This window comes from Sciurus vulgaris (assembly GCF_902686455.1).
Source record: "Sciurus vulgaris genome assembly, chromosome: 6".
Classification (NCBI taxonomy): Eukaryota; Metazoa; Chordata; class Mammalia; order Rodentia; family Sciuridae; genus Sciurus; species Sciurus vulgaris.
The window spans coordinates 98,231,986-98,255,049 of record NC_136466.1 but is presented as its reverse complement, the minus strand read 5'-3'; the positions used below and the strand labels follow the sequence as shown (position 1 = coordinate 98,255,049).

Sequence of the window (23,064 nt, the reverse complement as noted above, 5' to 3'; positions counted from 1 at the left end):
ATAAGAGTGGCCCCTGCAATTGTATCGGATTCAGTGTGGGTTTACTATGGAAGATGCAACCTAGACAATTTCTTAAGGGCGTGATCAGTCTACCTAACACAGTTATCTATCTAAGTAGCTCCTGGGCAATTGTTGTTGCCGAATCTCACTAATACAAAGAGAAATTGTTTTTTGTTTTGTGATTTTTTTTTCCCCTCATCTGGGAACAATAGTGAAGCACCAATTCATTTTATTTTTTACTTTTCACATTAATATATTTTTACAATGAGTATGCTTTTCTTCCTTCCAAAGTCATCAGAGAGGCCTCGTTCTCATTACATTGATGTGGCATGCCATTCTTGGCGGGGAACTGTAGGTGTTGCTGCAGCTACATAGTTGAAAAAGCTAAGATAGGCCTCCAATTCTGTGGCTTATTTCAGTTCTATTTTAGCTGTGTCCTCTTCTTCCCACTCAAATTCTGTACCCTAGCATGTGTTTGGATATGCTGCATCCTCCAGTTCTTCACACTAAATATACTCTCAGAAACCAAAACTTGCAGATGAGTCATTCTCTCTGGAAGACTCAGCTTGGTGGTGGACAGCTCATAAATTGGAACAGATCCAGTTGGATAGAGGGAGTAGAGACATCAGTAGTTAGTTCATTGTGTTCTACAAAGGAAGCCAAGGCACAGGAGGGGGTGGGGGTGCTCAGAGTAAATTGAAGCAAATGCTAATATTACACTTTCAATAAAAGTTGGTTAAAGAGATAATACTCTATAAAGATAATGGTCTAAAGTTTAGAATTTGTGTTCCTCACTTGTGTAGGGTTGGGGTGGGAGAGTGTCAGGCACTTTTTTGTTATTGTTTTTGTTGTTATCCTTTGACCAGTTCTCTGAGCATAATTTGTTTCCCGTTTCTTTGTTCTATGAGTGAAAAGGTCAATGCCCTTTGACATGGCATGAGCTGTTCAGTGCACAAGGGAAAACTTCACCAGCAGTGCTGGACTTAAAACAACTTCAGGGCAACTGGAGTCAAACACAGGAAGTGTTGCTCAAACCCCCAGAGAACACTGGCTTTGTTTATTAGCCAACTTACATCTTGTTGAATTGCTAAGTGCCGCTATCTTGAATGAGCAGATATATCAGAGCTTCCAGACCCAGATGAGGTATTTGTAGGCATGATATAACAACATCACTCTCCTAAAGTGTCCCCTACAGGAATCTAAATACAGAGTGGCTATTTTCTTAAATGGGAAAAGTTCCATCTCAGGTCCCTATAGTCCAATAGATGCTAAATGATTCTACAAATGAACAAACACTGCTTTGATGAGACAGTAAATTTAGTGGTAGAAATAATCAACCAGAAATGTGGGGGAAAAAAAAGTGTGGACTTCTTTTTTTATAAAGTCTAATCAGGAAATGAATTACACATTCAATCTTGTACCCACAAGATTTTTTTTTTTAATTTTTATTAATTTAGCTCAGGAAACACTGACCTGCTCAAAATAGCACCAGAAACATTCTTATGTACATAGTATGTGTAAATTTCTAAGTATTCTATGAATTATTAATTGTTGCTTTACTGGTATAAGATAATGTTTTAACTCCATTTCACAGATTAATTGAGAAAGAAAGGTTAAGTGTTTTGTCTAAGGTCATTCAGCACATCTAAACCAGTGACACATTTAGTTCCCTGAATTACTGATTTCCTGTATGTTTTAAATCAGTGAATCATTTTGTTTCTAAATATACTAGAGGAAATTCAAGGCCCTAAAGAAAAATCACATTGTGTAGTAGTCCCCCATTTGGAAAAAGGGGAAATCTGGATAAAAAGCACACTGACCTTTTCTACAGTATCAAAAAAAAAGGGGGGGGGGGGACCCAAAGAGGGAAAAGTTCCATTTAGGTATTAAATGTCTTGGTCATGTGAAGAACCATCTCTGCTTTAAGACCGAGGGCCAAGATACCTGGCTTCTGGTCCCAGCTCCGCTGTATACTTGGCTGGATGGTTCTCAACCTCACTGAGTCTGACTTTCTTCAGTAAATGGTTGTAGTAAGATCTGCTCTCTCCCAGGAAAACCATGAACATCAAATGGGACTATGAACACAAAAGAGTATTTTAAGGAATATGGTAAGCTGTAAAGTGCTGTATGAATTCCATTAGTAATTTTGATAGTCAGACTATTCTTACAGTAGAAAAAGAATGTCAGGAAGCCAATGAATAACACAGATGTAATAAATTAATGGCTGCCCGTTTTATGTTACCAGACTCACTAAAAAGCCAATGAAAACCATAAACTCTAACTTCAAAAAAGTTCACAATTAAGAAATGTTCACATTTTTAATTCCAAAATATTAGCAGACCATTTGAATCCTACGTGTTCACAGGCTTCACGTTAACAACATATGTAGAGCTGGGCATGGTGGTGCATGCCTGTAATCCCAGCAGCTTGGGAGGCAGAGGCAGAGGATCACAATTTCAAAGCCAGCCTCAGCAATTTAGTGAGGCCGTAAGCAACTGAGTAAGATCCTATCTCTAAAATGAAAAAGGACTGGGGATGTGGCTCAGTGGTAAATGCCCCTGACTTCAATCCCTGGTGAAAAACAAACAAGCACACAAAATATATAAATATGTAGAAGAAGAAGAAAAATGGAAGATTACCTGGGAAGGAAGAGGTGTGAGAGTCAAATAGCACAATGGACACATTAGTGGGCTAAATGATCTTGTGTAAAGCTGCAAAAATAAGGTTGACATTTGAGGGGTGTTGGGGTTGTAGCTCAGTGGTAAAGCATTGCCTTGCATGCATGAGGCACTGGATTCCATCCTCAGCACCACATAGATAAATAAAATAAAGGTATTGTGTCCATCTACAACTAAAAAAAAAAAAAAAAATTTTTTTAAAGAGTCATTTGGAAGTGAGATGTAGATGGACAGGCTGTTGTTTGAGGAAGAATGTTAACATGCCCTTGTTCAAGAGAAAAAGGAATCCTTATCCCTTCATGAAAATTCTAGGAGTACTCTCATAGAGTTGCAGGGGGAAAGAGTGTGTAAGGGAGGGAGTGAAGGAGGACGGCAGCCAGAGATTCTGAGGGGTAGGTATGGAAAGGTGTATGTGAACCAATATTGCCACCTGGCAGTTTACTCGGTGTCTCAGTATTTCACCGTAGCTAATGGGGCCAGCCTCCACATTCATCTGGTTCAACTAACTGTAGGCTCATAGGAGACTACACTGGCACTAAATTTGACAGGTTATTGGGAAACTAGGAACCCTAGCTGTCAAGATCACTCCCTATTAGTGCCATCCTGCAACTGATTGATTATGACCTTGACTCTTAGGCTCTCCATGTCACAGTTTTCTTACCTACTGATGCTGCCTATAGTTACTCCTTCTACACCTGTATAGACTTCAGATTTGCTCCTGGTTGACTCTCATGACCACTTGCCACCTTCTATGCTCATATATCCTATGATACATGATATATCCCTGTGTCCTAGACCTGACCGCCCTGTCATCCCCATCTCCTCATGACTGAATTCAGCACAGATTCTGGATCTAGGCCTTCCTTGATTTAGTTTAACCTTATTTCTCCTGATTCCTGATCTCTATAGTATGAGAGTTCAGAGATTCTTGGCAATAAGCTTATTTTTGAACTTGCTAATTTGTATAATACCAGTTAATAGTTGTGAATCTTGAGTCACCTCAGCAGTACAGACCTCCCCCAACAACAGAGCAGTTGCTCCAATATGCCATACATTACATGGCTCTGAATCTGCTGAAAGTTTCTGAAAATAAAATCATCAGTAATAAAGGGAAGTTGATTTCTTAATTACTATCTTTTCTAGTGAAGTTGCAGATTGGTGTCTTTACTTCTAAGAACACATGTATGCACATGCACCCAGACATCCTTCTTTTTTATAATGTCACCTTGGAATATACTGTTCATCTAAGTGCTAACTTTCTGCACTCTGAGATTTACTGGTTTTTTTTTTTTTTTTTTGTAGCTCACATAAAATTTCTAACTGTATATTCATTTATATAACAGAAGAGTAGTTATATTATTTTCAGTACTCAACCTCTGCAAGATTCTCAACTGGGAAAAATATGTATGAAGTTTGAAGAGGGAGTTGGAGAGGTAGAATTAATAAGTAAGGCCAGACACCTCTGACTCCACTGTACTTCTCTGAATGTTAGAAATGGTGATCTATTTTAGGAATCATAAATTTCTTATATGCAATTCTGAATAAGGAACTTTCTTTTGAGTACAAACTATGAGAACTTCAGCAAAATCTCTTGGTAATTCATACATGTTTTTTCAATGCTTAGAACTATACAAAGAAGGTAGATTTTGACAAAAATGTTATTCCATTAATCTGAAGAAGCAACAGATCAATTGGCATGCACTGTTGAGCAGTTTATGGAAAGCAGATGCATTATATAAAATATGATAGTCTACAAGTTTATTTCATTTGATAATCTATGCTCTCAGAATCCAGTTCATCATTTTTATTCTATTATACAATGCTTTCAATTCAAAATTTAAGATGTAGTGATAATCAATCACCTAATTTTCTGTAACAAGCAATATATTTGGAAAAACTTCTTTTGAATGAAACAAGTCTCACTTTTTTATTGACAAACCTTGCAGAGAACATTAGCTAGCAATTTCAAAAGTACCTTCTGGACACATTAGTAATATTTCCCTAAAATTCCAAGTTCATTTTAAACAGAATCATTTAAGAGAAAAAGTATAAATATACATGATTACAGGATTTAAAAGGGATAGGAGCAAGGGAATATGTTTTTTGAGAGTTACTAATTTGCACTGATGGCCTCTGAATGGAAAGCAACACAATTACATCATGATGTTAATATTGATTTTTACTTGTCTTTTCAGACCTGAAAACAAAGAAGATAGCTGATTTGGCAACAAACAACAAATAAGTATTACTTACTCATTGGGAGTGCTCTTAGAAAGAACTATGTTGTGCTGAAAATCTCCAGTCTGCAACCCACAGTGTAGGGCAAGTTATGGGATATTTGTATTGCAACTGTACACCTATGGAATAAGATCTGACCTCATTTTGGGTAGTCAAGTACTTGTTCATCCATCTAGCTGTTCCTTTATTCTCTCAATCCACAATATGTAGTGACTACTATGTGCTTGGCATTGTGCAACGCTCCACAAATTTGGTGATGGATCAAACATATTCATGCCCTCAAAGAGCTTGAGGTAATTATGAAAAGAACATAAATGAACATGATGACAGTTTGAGTAAGAAACTTTAATAAGATATGCTATTTTCCAGAAGAATGCTTAATAGTTAATTCCATGTAGGGTAGGCAAGAGAAAAATGAGAAGACAATCTTAAAAATGGAAGGTGTGAAGCACCATCTTAAGAATAAACATTTTTATATGAGATAATTAATATTTTCATTGTAAGCCATATTTAGTGGGATATTCTGTTACTTGCAACCCAAAGTCTCCTGATACCCATTTTAAGCAGTTACATTGGAAGATTATTCTTTTTGTAAGTCCAAACCTGTTAAATATCCACAATTTCATATGCTTCAATCTAAGAATTAATGTAGAGACCTGGGCTTTAAGCAAGGAATAAACATGGCCATATTTTCATGTCAAAATGATCATATTGACCACAGAGTACAGGAGGGATTTGTGAGGGAAAGCATCTAAGACAGTCAGCAAGGAAATTAATTAGAAAATGTTTCAATAGTTGAGTTGGGAGCCAATGTGATTCCAAATTAAGGCAAAAGAAGCAAGGATGACATGATACAGAGGTATAAGTAGGAGAACTGTGAAAGATACAGATTTAACAGATTTGGTAACATTAAAATTAGAATATGAGAGAGAAAGAGATACCTATAGGAAGATTTTTTTGGTTCAGGTAGTTAATTATGTTGTCCCATGTAACTGCCTATTTGCTTTCACTTCTGTATTTTGACTGAGAAGGCTCATTGATCCTGGCAAGTCCTGACTCTTATACCTTAACTAAACTGCTCCATCTGCATTTATCCTCTGAATATATTCGGACCTTTCTCATTGACTTATTCTATAGGATTCATTTCTATATCACACATTTTATTGCTCAAAAACACCCAACTTTGTCCTGTTGTTATTTGGGGGCAAAGGGAACACCCAAAGCCGACCTCCCCAGGTGGAAGTGCAAGCTCTTTATTAAAAGGACAACACTGCCTTCTACTCCTCGATTGTCCTTATGATACCTGACATTGACGTATGCCCAAAGAAAGTAAAATTGACTTCAATTATGGCTGCAGATCAAATGCTTCCTCATGGAAAATTGCAGGTTTTTTAAAAAATAAGCTAATTATAGGCAGAGGTGACAGCTGTAACAACCCAACCTTAGCTGTCCAGTCTCTTCTGATGCCAAGTTACAGAACCATGCTCTGTGGTTCGTGGAGTAGCAGATGTCTGTTCACCTCAACAGTCCTTGCATCTAGTCTATTTGGAGAATAAATAAGGAAAATCAGAGTCTGACTCACCCTATAACTTTAAAAGCATTTTTACTTTTGTTAATAAATCTGACTGTGATTAGAAACTTTAAATTTTAAGGATTCTTACAAGTAGCAAAGTATCTGCTTATAGAGAACTGTAGAAAGGAAAATAGCATCAAAATCCATCTGACTTGGAATATCATCTTTATATATTTACTTAGAATTGAGCATACATGCTTTACTGATACATGATTTTGTTCTCAGTTCCATTAGATGAGAGTTCTTTAAAAATATAAAAAAAAATGTACATTATTCAACAAAGTCAAACAACTCAACTTATTTTCCATTTTTTGTTGTTGTGATTTTCCAGAATTAAACAAAGCTTAACAGTTAACTACTTAACTTTTGATTTTTAAAACTTAAATAATGTAGATTTTTGGTGCTTATTTAGAAGAAAGACAAATCTGATTCTAAAGATCTTTCAACAGTTCCCTTTATATCTATCAGTATAATTTTATCATTTTGATATAGTCTATCTTACTGCACATGAAACTACAAAATTTGAAAGGTGAAAATATCTATTCAAATTATCTGCTATTACACAAACAGGTTAATAACAGTAATTAAAAGAATAATTATGCAACTACATGCCACTCAAAAGAATCATTTAAATTATGCAAATCAAGCATAAGGTCATATAATGCTAAGAAAAAGATAAAATATGCAAAATAGTGTACTTTCTCTTGGTAGTGCCAATATTAGAAATATTCATATCATGAGTACAAAGTATGTGTTTCATTTTTAAATCTTTGTACCATAAAATCAAATTAATTTTTCTTACCTTATTGGGTACTCTGATATTTGACTAGCACATAATTTTACAGATGAACTGGTTTCATCCAAAGAAAAGAATGCTTATATTTTGAGTACTTTACTTTTAAAACATTCATTTTTCTCATTACTGAAATATATCATATTATACAAAATGATCTGGAAAACACATAAAAGGAAAGACTATAGAATAAATAAAACCACCTATAACATTACAAATTTTAAATAAGTACAATCTCATTTTTGGTACAATTCCTTTCCTTCTTTTTCTAGTATATTTTATTGTTATAATAGATATCAGATCATTCATGTCTGTATCATGTTTACTTCTGTATTTCATTTAAAATGATGTCATAAATATTTCCCCAGATATTTCTTCTGAATTTTTACGGCAGCATAAAAATTTTTACATGTGTAAGTAATATTTAACTATTTCATTTTTATACTCCTCTTATTAACCACTTTTATATATAAATCATGCTGTAATTAACATTTATATTAAGTTGTAATGGAAATTACTGATTATTTTATTGAAATAGATCACTAGAAGTAGATTAGGAGATTGTGGTATGGCTCTGGATAGAATTAGAATTAAATTTAGAATAAGGATCAGGGAGATAATAAACATGAACTTTTAAATTTCTTAATTTATATTAATAAATTTTTTACAAAATATTTGTCTAAAATATTCAGTTTATACCTACATCAGCAACCCATATCACTATAAATTTTTAGCAAAAATTAAAATAATCTCATTAGTATTTCTCTGACTGTTAATTAAGTTTTTTCCCATTTTCCTAAGTCCTTTTTTTCTTTCTCAGCTAGGTGGCCTACATGGCCTTATTTTTTTCTAAGTTGTTAATTTTTAATCACTTAGGAGAACTCTTTGCTTATGTTGTATTTGCTTCAAATATTTTCCCAATTCATCATTTGCATTTTATCCATATTTTGATATGCAGAAGTATTGTTTGTATATTTACCTTTGTTTGACTCGACTTATTTATTAAATATTTGCCTTTATGACTTTTTTCCCAGTGTTTCATGTTTAAAATCTTCCTCATTTTAAGACATTTACTTTTAACTTCTAGAGCCACATGAAAATTATGTTCATAAATTATATAACTTGATTTTGCCCTGAGATAATTTTTCTAGTTTTTGTCAAATTATACCTCTTCTGTATTTGTTTTACATCAGAATAAATTTACATTTTAGCATTTGCTTCAAAATTATCTTCGTTCCAATGATCTACTTGATGATTATAGCACACATATGCTGTCCTTTAATCATGATTATCCTATACTGCTCCATTATTCGAGAAGGCACATAGGTCAACTTCTTTTATGCTTATATGGTGTGTCATGCTTTGCCATTCGTGCTTAACTTATCTGAAGAATTTCAAAATTTGTTCCAAAGAGATAACCATATATTCTTTTAAAATCATCTTTTCTGTTTTTGAGAATTTCAAAAAGCATTTCTTATATTTAAACCTGCTAGAAAGGGAAAAGCAATAAATATTATAAAGTACCTCCTGCATTTTTTACCAAGTGTTTTTGCTAAAGACATTCATGTACAACATAGCTCACTTAACCCTTAGACTGTCTATGATGACAGGATTAATTACCCTAATTTACAGGGGAAACCTAAAACTTAAAGAAGTTGTGTGCCACACAGGATTCTAGTAAAAGTACGAGTGAAATAATTCCAAGTTTAATGATCCTTTCATAATACCATATATCTTACTTGAAATCAGTTTATATAATACCATTTTATTTATAATGAATGTAGCAAAATTGTATTTATATAACTAGTGTGCATTTTTTCTTTTCATATTTTTATTCCAATGAGATATTTTGAAAAGAAATATGCCAGAAAAGAAGACAGAGAGGCCCTAAAGATGATCACAATCACTGTATTTCACTTTCAGACCATGGTGGAGTGTCAAGTAAGTCACCTGATTTTAATTTGCTTATTGTAAATCATATCTGGGTTTTTTCTTCTCAAACCTGTGATAATTAAAGACCTACTAATATTTTTCACTACTTGAGTGTGTGCATAGAGTTTACTAAAATGAAATTTCATATTTGTAATTTAAGAATTAAATGTGTGTAAAATATTGCTAATGGGAGGATCTATTCTTTTAGTTTATGTCAACCCCACAGTTATTCTATAAACAGATATCTAATTTAATCTTTAAGTAGTTCTATTCCTGAATCTTAACCTATCAGTTAAAATAAATAATTAGACTAATCTCATATTGGGTTTAATCAAGATTCTCTGGTTGCAAAGTAATAGAAACTTAATTCAAGAAAGGAAAGGTAATGGCTTATGTGATTAAGATATACAGAGTTATCTGGATTCACATACAACTTGATACACATGTTAAAAAATTATTGTCATAAATCTCTCTCTACATACCATATCATAGAGAAATCTATGCTGATTTATTTATCTAGAACATGTCAGAAAATGTGAAGGGTCTGAGATTTTACCCTCCTCCTAAGCTAACAAGTGAACCTGCCTCAGTTACATGGATGTTGACAGAAGACATGAAACTGCTATACTAGATACTTTATTATTCATGGCACAGTCACTAGCATGAACATCATTATAAATCTGTGAATCCCCCTTATCCATAAATCCCAGGGGGTGACACAGACAAGCTCAGATTTATGCCTAGCTAGGCAGTACAGGAACTCTGATCTAATGGAACCTGAATCTTTTATAATTGGCATTCTTTCCCTTTGTTCTGAATCAATCTCTTTCTCTCTCTCTCTCTCTCTCTCTCTCTCTCTCTCTCTCTCTCTCTCTCAAGACTGTTTCTTGTTCACCATTTGAAAATATAGTCTGGAACAAAGGGCAACGGTGCTTTCTGAGATGTGCAGAAATGTGAGAGACCCATTGAGAATTCTCTCCCAACAGAAGACTTTCTTCATGAGATAGCGATGAAGACCACTGGTTACATCAAACTATTTGAGTAATTTCAACACAGAGAAAATGTGCTTTCTTTCAAAAGTTTTGGATAAGACTTGGATAATTTGTTTTGAAACACTTCAAATTTGACTTCTCATGGTTGGGTACCATGGTACTATTTGGAACACACTGTTCAGGTCATCCTCCCATAAAATATGTAAATTTTCACTTGGACAAAGAAATATTTGAAAGATTTGAAAGAAAGTATTTGACGTGGAGCAACAAAATGAGGATAAGTTCTGTGTCATCTATGCTTTTGCCCCTATGCTTAATCTTGCTCTGCTTTTGTACACACCTTCCTCTTTCATCTCTCTGTGTATACACCCTAGACAGCCTACAAGCCATGCCCAGGTGCAGAGTCCAGTGTGAAGGCTACCAAGTCCTCTTCTCAGCTAGACAATCATGTCCCCCACTCACCCTGGATTCCCTCAGTATTTTATCTCTTCCCCAGTGGTGGCAATTTTTACTTCCTACCTTGCATTACAGGAATATGTTTAGATGTCTTAGCCTTCCCATCTGAGATCTACTTCTGATCAGTCTTATCTGTGATTCTTTGTATACCCAATGGATCAAAATATACTGCAGGTATTCAATATATATCACAGAATGGTGGGGGGGGGGGGGACAGGTGCTGTGGTTCAGTAGTAGAGAACTTGCCTAGCATGTACAAGGTCCTTAGTTTAATCCCTAGCACTGAAAAAAAATAAAAATAAAAAATAAAGTGAATGATATTGGATTGAATTTCAGCCATTTATATATTTTAACTAACAATGATGGAACAATTACCTGACCAGGAGTCCAGAGACATTGCTTCTCTTCCTTTTTTACCACACATTGGTTGGCTAACCTGAACAAATCTGTTAACCTCTCTGAGGCTCAGTTCTTTCATTTGTAAAAAGGTGAAACTGTGTACTCTTTCTCATGTGGTTATTGAGATAATAACATGAGAAAGTGCATATGAAATTACTTTAGAAATGTAAACCACCATAATAATTAATGAATTCCATTTTCAAATAACAAGTGAAGCATCTCTATTATAAGAATTCAATGTGTTTAATATTCAGAGAATAGTTATTATTAAAGAGCAAGAAACTATTTGAGGAATGCTTGCAAAAATCCTGTCTGTACAAAAGTATACATTTATTGATACCTGTAATTCTTCTACTTTCAATTTTTCTGAATTAAATTAAAAATTTCATCTCCAAAAGTCCTCATAAAAGTGTAAACTTAATCAACAATAATGCATATTAAACCATTATTGGTTAGTAAATTTTATCATATATTTTAACTGCCTGGGAGGCAAAGGAATATTTCAAAGGTAAGCTTTGAAAGGAAGATGGTAGATTAGAAAGTAAAACTTTGGCATAAATTTGCCTGGAAGGTAAATGGAAAAGGAACATATTGCTAGGAAAAAACAAATACTTCAGTTGTCATAGAAATGTTGCCAAATAAAAAATTACCCAATTTGTAGCTTTGTCTTGGACAGGTCTTATCAAACAATTTTTAGAACTTCTTTTTGTACTGGGAATTGAATCCAGAGGTGCTCAACCACTAAGTCAAATGCAAACCCTTTTTATTTTTTAGTTTGAGACAGGGTCTTGCTAAAAAGCACAGTCTAACCTTGAACTTGTGATCCTCTTGCCTCAGCATCCAGGGCACTGTAGCTCTAGGACCTAGGTGGATCCTCATGTGCTCAGGATCCATACCCACCCCAGTGCTAAGCAAGCCCTAACAGACTCAGGCTCAAGGACTTCCTCAGTGCCAGGATGGCCCCTGAAGTTCCAGATTCCAAGGCTGTCCCTATGGATTCAGTCAGAAAACTCACCTCAGTGGACCCTAATGCCAGATGTGAACCCAAGATTTAAGATTATATCTATAGATCCAAGAACCAGGACTGTCACCGTGGACTCAAGAGTCAGACCCATGCACAAAGACCCAAGCTCTACACTTACCGCTATGGACTCCGGTTCCAGACCTGCCTCATGAATTCAAGTACTGGGATGTGCCCTCTGGACCCAAGAGTCAGGCTCACCTTCTCACTGACCCAGGCACTAGGCCAGCCAACCTGTGGACAACAGCAGTAAGTCTGCCTGAGGAACTTGCCATAAGGCCCACCCAGTAACTTGGAAAGGACTTTCACTACCAAAGTCAGTTTGCAAAGACTTAAAGAGGTGTCTATGTCTTCAAATGCATAGACACAAATACAAGGCCACAAGGAACAGAGATAATTAGGGAAACAACACCATGGAAGAAAAAAATTAGGCACCAGAAACTAAGCCTAAATAAATGGAAATCTGTAAACTATCAGAAAATAAATAATAAAAATAATCATCTTAAAGAAGTTCAGAGAGCTACAAGAGAACACAAGTAAACAATTACCTGATATCAGGAAAACAACTAATGAACAAAATAAGAAGTTCAATAAATAAACCATAAAAAAGAAGTAAACAGAAATTCCAGAGATGAAGAACTCAATGACTGAACTAAAAAATTCTACAGAAAGCTTCAATGGCAGACTTGGTTAAGCAGAGTACAGAATCACTGAGTTTACAGATAAGTCATTTAAAAATTACCCAGCAGAACAAAAGGAGAAAGAATTGGGGGGAGCTAATACACATAAGACTCACCAGACACCACCAAGAAAGCAAATGTATGTATTATGGGAGTCCATAAAGAAAACAAGCAAAGACAGAAAAGATTTAAAAAAAAAAAAAAAAAAAAAGCATGTTAAAGAAATGACAACAGATGAGCTGGGGATATAGCTCTGTTGGTAGAGTGCTAGCCTCACATGTACAAGATCCTAGGTTCAGTCCCCAATACCACACACACACACACACACACAAAGACAACAAAAAATGTCCTGATCTGGAGACAAATGAACACCCATATTCATGAATCCCAAAGGAGGCCAAACAGATTAAAAAGAAAACTTCACCAAGACAAATTATAATCAAATTCTCAAAAATCAAAGACAAAGCGTTTTGAAAGCAACAAGAGCAAAATAATTCTCCACATAACAGACTTTCCCAAACAAACAAAAACTGAGGCTATACCTGTCTTACAAAAAATTGCTAAAGGAAGTTATTCACATTGATGTAAAAAGACACTAACAGCATGAAAATACACAAAAATATAAAATTCTCTGTAAACCTTAAAATACAAAAAAAAAAAATGTAGAATACTTTATTACTCTAATGGTGATGCACAAATCTTGGTAACTCTAACACAAAAGGCAAATAAGGAGGAAAATTGGAAAATTCACTAATATGTAAATGTAAACAACTCATTCCTGAACCACCAGCAAGTCAAAGAAAAAGTCAAAAAAGATTGCAAAAAAAAAATTGAGACAAGTAAAATATGCCAAAGCTTATAGGATGCAACAAAAGCAGTTCTAATAGAGAAGTTTATAATGAAAAACTCCTACAATAAGAGGAAAAGTCTCAAACAATGTTACACCTCAAGAAACAACAAATTAGGCCAAAAGTGAGCAAATGGAAGAAAATTAAAAGATCATTGAAATTGAGACTATAAAAACAGTAGAAAAGATCAATGAAGCAAGAATTGGCTTTCAAAAAAAAAATCAAAATAGGAAAACCATTAACTACACAAAGAGAGCAAAGACTAATAAATAAAATTATAAATGAGAGGACATTATAACTGATATCACAGAATTACAAAAGTTTTTAAGAGACTACTCTAAACAATTATATTCCAACAAATTGGACAAACTTAGAGATCTGAACAGACATTTCTCAAAACATACAGCCTACCAAGACTGAATCATAAAGAAATAGAAAGTCTAAAATGCCAGTAAAGACTAAAACCATTGAATTGGTAATAATAATAATAAGGGTAAAATTTCCAATGAAGAAAAACCTAGGTCCTGATGGCTTCATCTTAAAGTTTGAATTAATGCCAATCTTTGTCAAACTCTTCCAAAAACTTGGAGAGAATGGAACTTCCAAATTCATTTTGAAAGTTCTGCATTATAACTCTGAAACCAAAGATAGAGAACACAAAAATAAAAATTATATCTTTGATAAACTTGGATTTAAAAATTCTCAACAAAATAGTAGCAAACCAAATCCAGAAACACATTAAAAGGATCATACACCATACCCAGGTGAGGTGGCATACTCCTTAATTTCAGCTACTCTGAAGGCTGAGCCAAGAGGATTGCAAGTTCAAGGCCAGCCTCAGCAACTTAGTGAGACTGTCTCAAAATAAAAATTAAAAGGGCTCAGGATATATCTCAGTGGTAGGGTACCCTGGGTCCAATACCAAGTTACATACCCCCCCCCAAAATCATACACCTTGAAAAAGTATGATTAAAGCAGATTTATCCCTGGGGTGCAATGATTCTTCAGTATTTGAAAATCAGAAAATGGGATACATTACATCAACTGAATGAAGAATAAAATCATGATAATCTCAATAGATGTAGAAAAGTATTTGACAAAAGTCAATATTCTTTCATGATAAAACCTCTCAACAAATAGTTGTAGAAGTAATGTACCTGAATGTAATGAAGGCCAGTCAACACCAGAAAAATAAATAACCCACTCCCTAAATGGTCAAATGATCTGAACAGACATTTCTCAAAAAAAGAAAATGAAGTGACCAAAAAATATATGAAAAAATGTTTAACATCATTAGCAAGCAAGGAAATATAAATTGACACCACACTGAGATTTTATCTCACTTGGTTTAGAAAGGCAATCACCAAGAATAAAATATAATTTCTGGTAAAAATATTGGGGAAAAGTTACATTTATACATTTTTGGTGGGACTACAAATTAATTCAATCATCTGGAAAAGCATTATGAAGGTTTCTTCAAAAGACTATGAATGGAGCTACCATATGACTCAGCTATTCCACTCCTTGAAATTTATCCAAAAGAACTAAAACCAGCATACTATAGCAATACAGGCACATTGATGATTATAGCAATGAAATTCACAATAGACAAGTTATGGAACCAGCCCGGATGTCCTTCAACAGATGAATTGATAAAGAAAATATGGTATATATACACAATGGAGTTTTACTCCACCATAAAGAAAAATGAAATTTATGTTATTTGCTGGTAAAAGAATGAAACTAGAGAACATTACACTAAGTGAAATAAGTCAGATGCAGAAAGCCAAAGGTCAAATGTTTTCTCTCATATGTGGAAGCTAGAGAGAAAAGAAAAGGAATAAAAAAGTGATCTCACAGAAATGGAAGGGGATTTTCACAGTAGAGGAAGGGGATAGAGAAGGGGAAGGAAAGGAAGGCATAGGGAAGTACTAGGGAACAGAATCTACCAAATTATACTATGCCCATGTAAAAATATGAATCCTTCTTTATATATAATATAATTTAGAATTTATATATAAGGATTCCATAATGAATCCTTCTTTTATATATAATTATAATTCATAATAATAATAAAATTAATAAAAGAGAACAACAGAGTAGAGCAAGGGAATCAGGAGAAGGAAGGAAGGAAGGGAAGGTCAAGGTAGTGTAGAATGAGATCGATCAAGCTACATTATGTCCAGGTAAGAATATGTTATGATGAACCCCACCATTATGTATAATTATAAGGCACCAATAAAAAATATATATATAATGAAGGCCATGTATGCCAATACACAGTCAACATCATACTCAACAGTGAAAAGCTAAAAGCTTTCCCTCTAAGATCAGGAATACAACATTTATGTCTCCTCTTTCTATTTCTATTCAATATGGTACTGGAAATCCTAGCAAGAGCAATTAGGCAAGACAAAAATAAAAGACATGCAAATCAGAAAGAAAGGTAAAATTCTCTATCTGCAGATAACATGCGCTTATATAGAGAAAACCCTAAACACTTTACCAAAGAAACAGCAAAGGAAATAATACTGTAAAGACAACCTATACCATAGGAAAAAATATGTCAAGCTTCCATCTGATAAGGGGTTAACAACCAAAATATATAAGGAATTCAAACAACTCGATACCGGAAAACAAATAACCACATTTAAAAAATCAATGAAGAATCCGAATAAAAATTTCGTAAAAGAAAAATGTAAATGATCAATGGGTATGTGAAAAAATGCTCAGCATTATTAACCATTAGGGAAATGCAAATTAAAACCTTACTGCGATATCATCTCACATCTGTTAGAATTACTATTATCAAAAAGCAAGAGCTGTCGAGAATGTGAAGAAAAGAGAACACTTGTACACTAAAGCCATTATGGAAAGTAGTGTGAAATTTTCTCTTTCTACGAGGTGAGTCTCTTGCAGGCAACATATTGTTGGATCTTTCTTTTTGATCCAATCTGCCAGTCTATGTCTTTTGATTGATGAGTTCAGGCCATTAATATTCAGGGTTATTATTGAGATATGATTAGTATTCCCGGTCATTTGGTTCATTTTATTTATTTATTTATTTTGAGACGACTTGGTTCTTCCTTTATTTGACAATTCCTTTAGGATAGTTCCTCCCATTGCTGATTTGTTTCTTTGTTTTTCATCTCTTCCTCGTGGAATATTTTGCTGAGAATGTTCTGTAATGCTGGCTTTCTTTTTGTAAATTCTTTTAGCTTTTGTTTATCATGGAAGGATTTTATTTCATCATCAAATTTGAAGGTAAGTTTTGCTGGGTGTAAGATTCTTGGTTGTCATCCATTTTCTTTCAGGGCTTGAAAAATGTTGTTCCAGGCCCTTCTAGCTTTTAGGGTCTGGATTGAAAAATCTGCTGATATCCGTATTGGTTTCCCCCTGAATGTAATTTGATTCCTCTCTCTTGCGGCCTTTAAAATTCTGTCTTTATTTTGTATGTTGGGCATTTTCATTATAATGTGCCTTGGTGTGGGTCTGTTGTAATTTTGTATATTTGGAGTCCTATAAGCCTCTTGTACTTGATCTTCCATTTCATTCTTCAGATTTGGGAAATTTTCTGATAGTATTTCATTGAATAGATTGTTCATTCCTTTGGTCTGTTTCTCTAAGCCTTCCTCAATTCCAATAATTCTTAAATTTGGCCTCTTCATGATATCCCATAGTTCTTGGAGATTCTGTTCATGATTTCTTACCATCTTCTCTGTTTGTTCAACTTTGTTTTCAAGGTTAAATATTTTATCTTCAATGTCTGATGTTCTGTCTTCCAGGTGTTCTATTCTATTGGTTATGCTTTCTATGGAGTTCTTAATTTGGTTTATTGTTTCCTTCATTTCAAGGATTTTTGTTTGGTTTTTTTTCAATATCTCTAACTCTTTATTGAAATGATCTTTTGCTTCCTGTATTTGCTCTTTTAACTGTCAATCGGTGCGATCATTCAGTGCCTGCATTTGCTCTTGCATCTCGTCATTTGCTTCCCTGAGCATTTTAATTATGTACATTCTGAACTCCCTTTCTGTCATTTCTTCTGCCATGCTGTCGTTGGGTTTCATTGATGTAACATCTAGATTTGTTTGCAGCATTTTCTTTCCTTGTTTTCTCATATTGTTCAGGTATCAGTTGACCGCTGTGATATTGCAGATTTCCTCTATTGTCTTATAATATCCCTGAAGATTTCTATCATATCCCCTCTTAGTCTTCAGTAGCCTGAAGTCTTGGAGGAAGTTGATAATGCAGTGCTCCACAAAGGAGCTGACTCCCTAGGGGTGGTGGCCTTCCAGTGGGGTATATTCCCTGCTAGTGGGCAGAGGTACCTTCACTTGCTGATGAATGGTCATCCAAAAGGGAAGTAGGATGTGGGCTGATGCAAGACCAGTTTGGGCCTATGTCTCTGATTTTACAGTCCTTTTGGGAGAACCTCACCCGACAGGGAGGAATCACCTGGTGGGGAGGTCTCGCTGGTTGGTTTTCCTCCCAGAGGTTCCGTTCAATTCACAACTACCGCCTGGGCTGGGCAGCCTTCTTCTGCAATGTTCCCAGGGACCCGGACCTACCTCCTGGGCCTGGAAGCCTCACCCTTCGCAAACGAATCTCCTTAGGCTGCCTCTCCTCAGAGAAGCTGCCTGCAGTCCTGGAGCCTTCGCTCCGCCCCTCAGTTTGTCTGTGGGGCTCTTCCACCAAGAAGCCGTCTAGGACCCTGCTCTGCACTTTTCGCCTGGCTATGCGACCCCTCCTCTGAGCAGCCACCTGGAGCCCCTTACAATCGCTCCGAGTCCCAGTGACCCGCCACACGCCTTTTCCTCCGGCAGCCACCTGTTGTTCCGTGCGGTCGCTCTAAGTCCAAGTGACCCACCACGCACCTCTTTCTCCACCAGGCAGTCACCCAGAGATCTGGTGCGTCACGAGTCCCAAGAACTCACTGTGCACCTTCTTGTCCCGACTGCCACCCGTAGCCCTGGTGCAGTCACTTCGAGCCCAAGCACCCCGCCGCGCTCCTCCTCCTTCTCCAGACAACCCCCCTGTGTTCAGGAGCGGGTGCTCTGGGACCAAACCACTCACCACGCTGTTCCACTGGATAACCGCCCAGAGCCCTGGCGCAGCTGCTCCAATTCCAAGCGACGTGCCGAGCCCGTATTTCTCCTTCTCCTCTGGGCAGCCCCCTGTGTTCAGGGGTGGTCGCTTTCAGTCCAAACAGCTCACCAAGCACCTATTCCTTTGGGCAGCCTCCCAGAGCCCGGGTGGGTTGCGCCGAGTCCAAGCGCTGTGGTGAACAGCCACCTCTCCAATGCTCCCAGCTGTCTGCGATCACTGCTCTGGCGGGGGGAGGGGCGCCTCGCCGGCAGTTCTACTTCGCAAAGATCCCTGCTTTCGGGGCTACCGCCCCGTCCGGGACTCCTGCCCCGTCAGGGACGCCTGCCCAGTGGGAGGCACTCGCCTGGCTGCTTTGAGTTGGTCCCAAGTCTCTCTATATCTCCTCTTCTTGAGTCCTGAGTCCTGGAGCAACACAAAACGCAGCCACCCTCTAGTCCGCCATCTTGAATCCCCCTGAAATTTTCTCTAAAAATTTTAAAAATAGAGCTATAGTATGATTCAATAATCCTACTTCTGAATATAAATAAAATAATGAAATCAGTTTGCCAGTTATGTCTAGAGTATCCTACAAAGGCTGGTAAAACATGGTAATAAAACAATTTCATTCAATCCATGACATTAAAAGAGCTAAAATCTAAGGGAGTTGAAGGTTTTAAGGGTGGAGATCTAGAAATATTGGCTTTTTATTGGTCAAATTTTGTGTGATTTTAAAGAAAACCCTTAAAAGCCATACTATATATGTGCATGTTTGTGGACATAACAATCACTTCTGTAAAGGAATGACATCAACAATTTATAGAAAGATGACAGCAATGGCTTATAGTTTTATAATATTTGATATTAGGTGTCATGCTAACTGAATTGAGGGAGACCTAAAGGGATCATGGACCATCATTTCTGGGTGTGTCTGTGAGGGTGTTTCCAGAGGAGACTTGCATGTGAATTGGTGGACTGACTGAGGAAGACCCTCCCTAAGTGGGAGCAGACATCCAATCAGTTGGAGGCACAGATAGAACAAATAGGTAGGTGGAAGACAGGGAAATGCCACCTCTGCCCCATGGCTTGCAGAAAGTAGGGCATCTTCTCTGGCCTTGGACATAGATTCTTTGGGGGCTCAGGAACTCGTGCCAACAGCCTTTGGGTGCTTTCAGGCCTTCAGCCTCATACTGAGAATTGTATTACTGGTTTCTTTGTTTCTGAGGATTTTGAATATGAGCTTGAGTCATGCTATTGGCCCAGTGTTTTCAGCTTGTCGATGACCTATTGTGGGTCCTCTCAGTCACTATCTTTTCTCATGGGTTGGGGATATAGCTCAGTTGGTAGAGTGCTTGCCTGTCAAGCACAAGGCCCTGGATTCAATCCCCAGCACTGCAAAATAAATAAATAAATCTCCTCTCATGTACCTGTATCTCTATCTACAGCTATACATGTACACATCTATATGTACATATTTGTGCATTTATCTATCTATATAAATACATTTTACAGTCCCCAACCTGTGATTGTTCAACTTATGATTTTTTGACTTTATAATGTTTTTATCAGGGTATTAAATACATTTGATTTAGATTTGCTATTGTTCTTACTTACAAAGGCCTTATGAGAAGGTAGCTCCAGCATAAGTCAAGCAGCAAATGCCTGTCTGTCTGTCTATACATCCATCCATCCATTGGTTCTGCCCATCCATCCATCCTATTGGTTCTTATCTCTCTGGGGATCCCCAACTAATATGAAAGTTCAAAATATTCTCTTATTTCCCAAAACCATAGAGCTACTGAATATTTAGAAAGTAGAGCAAAATCAGATTTTCAAAAACCCACATGGGGCATGTCCAGGGGCTGCCATCAGCAGCAGGAATTACAACATTGCAAAGGATTATGGAATGACCCCCAAATCCAGAAAATGCATTTTTAATCACACCGGTGTAAAAAAGAGCAGGAGTACGTTATCCTTTCTCCAATCATATCCATATTTAATCAAATTTAAAAAGGAAAGGATTATAAGAATTCCTTAATATTAAGGATTGAGAGTAGGGAAAAAGGTTAGATACCAAAGTATCTGAAACTGGAGCTCTAAATCTCTGAAAACAAAAGAGGAGTCTTACCCAGGAAACTGGGCTGTGATACTAGAGTCCGCTAAGCTAGATAGTCCTTGATATGCACTAACTGGATGTGTTACCTAGGACAGAAGTGACTGACTGATCACCTAGAGTTGTGCTGTTTTTCCACAGAGGATAGAGGCTTGCTGGGAAAGGCTGCCCAGCCACAAACCACATTCTCCAGTATCTCTTATGTGTAGATGCCTACCTCAAAAATGTGAGCACAAGTGATATATTTTATTTTCTGACTTAAATGGTAAAGAAACAGTTATTTTCTAATCTCTCTTTCACCATGTTGAAGGTACATGTTGAGAAGTCAGAGTTGCTAACTGTCTGGGTTTCTGAGTAGTAGTGGGAAATCACTTCCATTTCCCAGCCTACTACGCCAGGAGCACCTATATCATAGAATTATATTTTTAAAAAGGAAATAAACTTTTCTAAGTGTCTCAGTTTTGGAGTATGTTCATTGTAACAGCTAGCAATGCCACAATCAAAATCACTTGGTGTCTGTCTTGGTGCTTATCACATAAAGGAGTTCCATAAATAATTAAATAAATGAATCTGTGAAATGGGAATATGACTTCAATTTGGTATGCCTTGTAGATTTTTTGAGCAAAAAAATTAAATAACATATATGAACCTGTTTGGAAAACACTTATTCTAATGCCTTCACTTGTATTATTTTTACTACCAGGAGAAAGATAATGAAAAATCAAAATATGTATAGAGACATGAGTAGAAAGATATTTCTGTTTATAGAAGAAAGATCATCTTAGTGCAGACTACCAAGCCAACTAAAAACTAGGCTTTAGTCCCACGTGCTTTAGTATCCCAAAGAAGGTGATTTTAAGTAGCAAAATGCGCATTTATGCAGGTTATGGAAATTTTCTGAAGAGCAAACAGCAGGACCAAGTGCCCAGTGTAGTAATTCAGGGAATCTGTGTTGTTTTACTATAATGAAGGGTCTATGGAAGAATACAGGAAAGTTGCATGCTAATGACATTTTCTAAGATATTAAATTAATTTTTAGTATTTCAGTGAGACATGAGGCATTAGAAAGAGGAGACAAAAAGGAGTTAAAAGAAAGACTGAGAATTATATTCAGCTTTGAATATTAGGGCTACCCTTCAAGAAAATGAGCCAGAATCCTCAACATTCCACAAGGTAGAGCAAAAAGCAAACAAACATCAAAATACTACAGGCTGCTCAGAAGAAGCAGTTTTCACTTATTTTAAAGTGAGCACAAAGATCTTTATTCACAAAGTCAGAAAGTGAAACTTTGCAGATAATTAAACAATAATAAACAATAACATATCTTGAAATTTTGTAATTCTATGAATTTTACATGTATGTTCATCCTCATTCTTCAATTAATTTAGCTTAAGGAACAAGTTTTTTCTATCGCAATTTTAAAACTGAATGACGGGTGTCTTTCCAGCCACCAGATGACAGACTATTGGTGATTTATCTCCCAGAAAACAACACTGCATTCACTGCAGCCAGAGGTAATAAGTATTTATGGTACATGTAGAAAAGCAGGCAGTAGAGAATGAAAATGAATGAAAGAAGTTACAATAATATGTAAAATGACTACATAAGGCCAGAAAATGTATGATTTCACAACTATCTGAATTATATATACAGGTAGGAATAGGTTTCATTTTAGAATGAATTAATTTAATTAATAAGTATATGGGAAACTAAGAAAAAGAAAATTAAGGACAAAAATAATTTAACTTCCTAGTGTTAAATAAGATAGATAATGGTAGAATCTATCAAACAAGAAATAAGAAACCATAACATAAAAGACTTCATAATTAAACTATATAATTCAAATCTATTTAAAAAGGAAAAAATGAAAAAGGTGCATATTTTCTAGACTGTTAAGTGTTTGGAGCTTTAAGATTTCGATAATTATCTACAAATTCCACACAATAAAAACTTGAGTAATAAAATTAGTAGCATCTTTTACTGTAACACACTATGATTAACAAAATTTTTAAACAAAGCATCATCTTTTCTTTTTTTATTTTTTTTAGTTGTTGATGGATCTTTATTTTATTCATTTATTTATATGCATTGCTGAGAATAGAACCCAGTGCCTCACACATGCTAGGCAAGTGCTCTACCACAGAGCCACAACCCCTGCCCCAAAGCATCATCTTAGTACAGCTAAGTATACCAAAAAGTAAATCACATGCCACAGCATGAGGTTTAAAAAATAACTCTAAAGTTTTTTTTAGGTTCGTA

General features: G+C 35.9%; 1 long non-coding RNA gene across 1 annotated transcript in view; it reads right to left on the bottom strand.

The window, feature by feature from the left end:
* The window catches only part of LOC306663847, a 209,470-nt gene extending 192,919 nt beyond the window's left edge, over nucleotides 1-16,551 (bottom strand). The window contains exon 1 of the long non-coding RNA XR_013764565.1: nucleotides 16,512-16,551. This is a non-coding gene — a long non-coding RNA (uncharacterized lncRNA). The remainder of the gene's footprint in view (nucleotides 1-16,511) is intronic.
* Nucleotides 16,552-23,064: the final 6,513 nt, after the last annotated feature.